This window comes from Dipodomys ordii, unplaced genomic scaffold (assembly GCF_000151885.1).
Source record: "Dipodomys ordii isolate 6190 unplaced genomic scaffold, Dord_2.0 Scaffold50, whole genome shotgun sequence".
In the NCBI taxonomy this organism is placed as follows: Eukaryota; Metazoa; Chordata; class Mammalia; order Rodentia; family Heteromyidae; genus Dipodomys; species Dipodomys ordii.
This window is the reverse complement of record NW_012267266.1, coordinates 9,001,004-9,007,003: the sequence shown is the minus strand read 5'-3', so window position 1 is coordinate 9,007,003 and position 6,000 is coordinate 9,001,004.

Sequence of the window (6,000 nt, the reverse complement as noted above, 5' to 3'; positions counted from 1 at the left end):
TCGCGGGGTCGGGGGGTCTGCGGGACGTGGGGCGGGGTGGGAGGGGCCGCGGCCGCCGCCCCTTCTGCGGGCACCCCTTCCCTGCTCGCGCCCTCCCGCCGCCGCCGCCTTCCAGCCTAGACAGCCAGCCCCGGGGTGTCACCCCCACCCTTTCCCACCTCGGCTCCCCGAGGTCGCTCGGGACCCCCCTCGGGGCTCCCCCAGCGCTCCTCCCACGTGTCAGCGTGGGCAGCCTTTATCCGGCGTGGCTCCCTTGTCCCGGAGTCTAATCCAGAGAGGGTCTCCGGAGAAGGTGGCGCGGTCAGGGGTCATGTCGGCCCAGCGATGGGCAGGTGTTCAGAGCCCGCCTCGGGTCAGCTCTCTACCCCAGAGTGCCTCTTAGCATCCGCTTCGGGAGACAACTCTCCTTAGATTGGTGCGGAGAGGCCAGAACACTTCTTGCACCAGTGAAGTGTCCGTGAGATGGTGGCTTGGTACTTCGAATAGTTGTGTTGTTGTGGACTGCACTGCAATTTTGTTCAGGTCGGGGGTAGCCTCTCATTGTCATTTACTTCACAGTTGCTTTTCATCTTCTTAATTCTGAAGCCGTTGCATCTTGTTTCCAGTGGTGTGTCACACAGACATCATTGTGAAGGTATACTAATAGTTTCCCTCCAGTTTTTTGGGGGGGGCTGGATGAGTGTGTGTGTGTGGGATCCTTCGTGGCGCCTGAATTCTGGGCCTGGGCACTGTCCCGGAGCGCCTTTTTTTCTTTTCTTTTTCTTTTTGCTCAAGACTAGCGTTCTACCACCTGAGTCACAGTGTCACTTCCAGCTTTTTCTGACAGTGAATTGTAGATAAGAGCCTCACAGACTTTTCCTGCTCAGGTTGGCGGGCTTTGAACCGTGATCCTCATGTCTCAGCCTCCTGACTAGCCAGGATTAAAGTTGTGAGTCACTAGCTCAGGGCTTCTCTTCAGAGAGTTACAAGTTTTTAAAAAAAATTATTTTTGGCGGTCCTGGGGTTTGAACTCCAGGTTTTGTACTTGTTAGGCAGGCACACTAATCACTGAAGCCACACCCCAGACCCCTTCCCCCCATGTTTTGCTAGTCTGGTGTTTGAACTCAGGGCCTGAGTGTCCTTGAGCTTTGGTGGTCAGGCTAGTGCTCTACCACTTGAGCCACAGTACCAGTTTTGACTTTCTCAGAGTAGTTTATTGGAAATAAACTTCTCTGGTCTAGCTTTGAACCAGGATTTTCATATCTCAGCCTCCTGAGATTACAGGTATGATCCAACAGCGCCCAGCTCCCTCTAGGTATTTAAAGATAAGGATATTTCTTAGATGTAGTTACCATACATGAAAGTGTCATGGAAAAACATGAGGGTAGACCAAAGCTATTTTACTATTAAAGACTAGAAAATACTTTTCAACCCACATGTAGAATGAGAACACGATTAGAAACAAACAAAAGACACCCAACTATTGCAAAATACAATTTTTGTTCATTTTTGTTATGTGTACCTATGTGGGCTTTAAGAAGACATTTGTTTTTAAAGAGCCACAGTTGTCAGTGCTTAGAAAGGTGAGGAGTAAGTTTTTCTACTTCACTGTTAAGGAAACTATGGTTTTAAAAGTACATACAAACCCTTGTTCTGTTTTCTTCCATAAAAGACCTTTGGTGTAAATCTGTTTCTCCTCTGCATTGATGGTTGGCAGCATTGAATATACACCATCTTAAGATTATTTAGTGTGTAGTTAATGCAGCTTCTGCACTACATCAAAGGTGTACTTCATTTGTCTGGAGAAATAATTAAGGGTTTTGGTGGACCAGTCACTTGTTGCATAGTCAATTGTTACATAGTAACTTAGGCTGAAAAACAGCAGAAGTAGATATAATTCAAAATTTGTAAGGCGCATATTTCTGGTTGAAAATGGGAATAGTACTTACAATATGATTGCACATAACTACTCAACCCATCTTGTGAGGGGTAGTTATCTTTTTTTTTTTTTTTTGTCACCAGGCTTGGACTCTGGGCCTGGGCATCATCTCTCAGTTCTTCAGCTCAAGGCTAGAGCCCTACCACTTGAGCCACAGCACCACTTCCAGTTTTCTGGTTGTTTATTGGAGATAAGAGTCTCATGGACTTTCCTGCCTAGGCTGGTTTTGAACCATGAACCTCAGATCTCAGTCTCCTGAGTAGTTAGGATTACAGGTGTGTGCCCCACCAAAGGTAGTTATCTTTGTAATCAAGGCACACTTGGTAAGAGGAAGAAAGGTAAGCTAGTGGACTTACACAAATGAAAATTTTGTGACTTAAACTCAAGGCCTGGGTACTGTCCCTAAGCCTTTTATGCTCAATGCTGGCATTCTACCACTTTCATTTCTGGCTTTTTGATGGTTATTTGGAGATAAGGAGTATTACAGACTTTCCTGCTCAGGTTGGCTTTGAACTGTGATTCTCAGATCTCAGCCTTCTGAGTATCCAACAAAAATTTTGTTTAAAACTTGGACTCTTGAGTTAATAGATAGTTTTGTATCATAATAAGCATATTTTGGAAGGGAAAGCCAAGGCATTTTCAGTTATATAATTTTTCAGTTCTACAATATTAATTTAACAAATTAGGGTCAGTCTTCAGTATGTTGTTTCAGAATAAATATTTTTGTATCAGCAAAGTTTATGAACTATATTAAATGTGAACTATTTTTTAGTACAACTACTTCATGGAGACTAAAGTAGAGAGGTTTTCTGTATTTTGATGACTCTAAACCAGTTTGAGTGTTATGGTGTTGATAAGTGAATAATAAAGAACTTCCGTTTCTAAGGAAATAAAAGTGGAAATGAGTATATAGTCCCAAGTGTAACTATATATATATATATATATATATATCCATGTTTAGGAAATTCTTGCTTTCTGTTTGTGCTGAGAACATGGTTTAAACTCAAGGTCTCAAACTTACTCTACTTGCTATCTCAGCTGGCACTCTACCATTTGAATCATGTCTACAGGCAAGTTTTTTGCTTATTATTTTGGAGGTGGAGTCTTGAGCATTTTTCTCCCCAGGCTAGTTTCAAACCTTGATCCTCCAGATCTTTGGTTCCTGAGACACTAGATTTTTAGGGCTGAGGACCAGCACTTGGCTAATTCCTTCACGCTTTAAATATTTGAGCCCTCCCCCTTTCAATGTCAGTGATCCTCTTTCATCCCCACTTCATTAATATACTAATTAATATTAAATGTAGAAATTTACTATTGAGATTAAAAGTACTTTTTTCAGAATTTATAGATCTCTGGATTAGTCAGCATTTTTTCATTCATCTTTATCATGCTATGTATAGTTTAAACACTTGGTGACATTGAGAGAGAAAACAGTTTGTAGTTTTTAAACCTTAGTCGTAGATTGAAAACAATGAGATGTCCTTTTTTTAAAAAAAATCGAAGCTCCAGTTTTTCTTGTCTCCCTACTTTCTTTTTCCTTTTTTATTTTTATTTGATTATACAAATAAATGATTTAAAATCTATTGAGAAAACTGTTGAAAATGAATTAATGTTCTGGAAAATAACCAAAACTTTTATTTCTTTTGTTACTCTCTGCCAATAATTGCAGGTTTATGGACTTCATTTCTGTATTTCTATACCTGAATCTAAATTTGTAGGACTTCCTGAGCTCGAGGCTCACTTACCTTAAATTACAAGAAGGCTCTCAGTTTTTTGGGTGTTTGTGTGTGTCAGTGAACAGAAAGGAACAAAGTTAAAGGAAATAATAGAGCCAGAAGAAAGGAATCAGACCAAAGAATGTACTTTTTTTTGTATTTCATGAGAAATATTATGCAATGATAATGTAAGCATAATATTACTTTACCTGCTATATGGCTGATAAAATATGAGGCCTCCCACATTTCTTCTTTGAAATTCAATATATCTAGAGAAGATGAAGTTTCCTTAGAATCTTTCTATGAAAATATTCAGATTTCTCTTTTGGGGATATCAAGATATCTTCAGCTTAAAAAAATTAGCGTCATGCACAGCTTGGATTATTTCTTGTAAAAGGATTTAAGTATCTATGATTAATATTCATTCTATACCACCACTATTCACTATAAGCTTGATATTATCTTTTTCCTTAGAATTACATAAAAGACTTGATATTTTAGTGTAAATGTTCCTTGCCAGGATAGAAAACATAGTGGAAAGATCCACTTATTTTGGAGTCACATAATCTAGGCTTCAGTTCCAGTCTCTCTCTCTCTCTCTCTCTTCCTTTGGTTGGTTGTGGGGCCTGAACTCTGGGCCTGGGTGCTGCCCATAGCTCTTCAGCTCAAGGCTAGCACTCTACCACTAGAGCCACAGCGCCACTTCCAGCCTTTTCTGCTTATGTGGTGCTGAGGAATCCAACCCAGGGCCTCATGCATGCAAGGGAAGTGCTCTACCACTGAGCCACCTTCCCAGCCCATCAGTTTCTCTTTAAATCAGTTCCTCATCTATTAAATGGGGAAGATGAAATTGACTTGAAAAGGCAGTTCTGTAGAAGAAAGGAGACAATGTGGTTAAAGTGCCTGAATTTGGGAAGTGCCCAACTTCTAGATTCATCTCTTATCCTCCTCATGTTAGAATTATTCTTGCATCCTATAAGTCTTTAACTTTCAGATGGGAAATTAAATTAGTATACATTAAAGTTACTTAAATTGAATGCTATTTGCACTTATGTAGAAAATAATTAGTAATATTTTGGAGCTATTCTTTTATAGTTCTGAGACTATTACACCCCATTAGGGATTGTGAAACTTATTTTGGTGGACTTTCATTCCAAAATATGTCCAGTTTGCCTGGGTTTTTGATTTATTTTTCTTTTACCTTAGATTATCATCTGTTATCAGATGGTTGCCCTTAATTCCTTCCTTTCAAATGCAGATATTTGCCTAAAAGTGGTACAGAAAAGCTAAATGTTATTTGATTAAATTTTACTTTATTAAATTTTAAGTAGTGCTTTCCACTGAACTAGTTATTCAAAATACTTAAAACTTAAACATTATTTTCAAATATAATGCTGGTCTTTGTTATATGTTGTCTACCTCCTGACATATGTACAGATAGATATATACAAATATATCTGTATGTAAACATATAAATATACATGCATACATATACATATATATGAATATATATCATTTTTTAGGTAGCAGAATTTTATAGATCTTTATTTCAAAATGTGTATACTGGAAGGATAGGATTCTGTTCTTAAAATGACACAATTTAAATGCACAAACTATAGTGCTACATGTACTGAAGCAAGGATTACTGAACAGGAATTAGTAGATCAATTAACATAGTCCTTAGTGTGTCTGTCAGTCAACAATAAACAAGAACTTTGTGATCTAAGTCAGTGATTTTTAATTTTTTCCCCATTCAAGTACAAGAGATTTATATGGGTAACATTCTAATGGCAGTTTTCTAGGTGCCAGGTGTGATTTTATCTCTTCTGCTCTCATTCAGGGAAACGTAGTAGATTGCAAGTGTGGAAAGTAACCACACTCCAATCCACTGTGATTTACTGAAGAAAGTCATTTAAAATGTATACAAGTTGGGCTCACACCTGTAATCCTGATTACTCAAGGAGGCTGAGATCTGCAGAAAGTCCATTAGACTCTTATTTTAAATTAACCAGCAAAAAAGTCTGAAGTGAAGTTGTAGAGCACAAGCCTTGAGTGAAAAAGCTCAGGGACAACATCTAGAACCTGAGTTCAAGCTGTAGGATCAACACAAAACAAAACAAAACAGTATACAACTATTATTAGTAAATATTAGAGATATGCCTTGTAGTTCTATGAGACACAAAGTACTTCCATGTTTTCCTGAAGTAAAAGCTTCTCTAGTTCTTTTTTTTGTTGTTTTGAGGCAAGGTCTTGCTAAGTAACTCAGACTGCTCTCAAACTCATAATCCTCTTCTACTTTCCTGGAGGCAAGATGTGATGGGATTAAAGGATGTGAACTAGTGTGGCTGGCCTCTCCAGTTTTTCAGA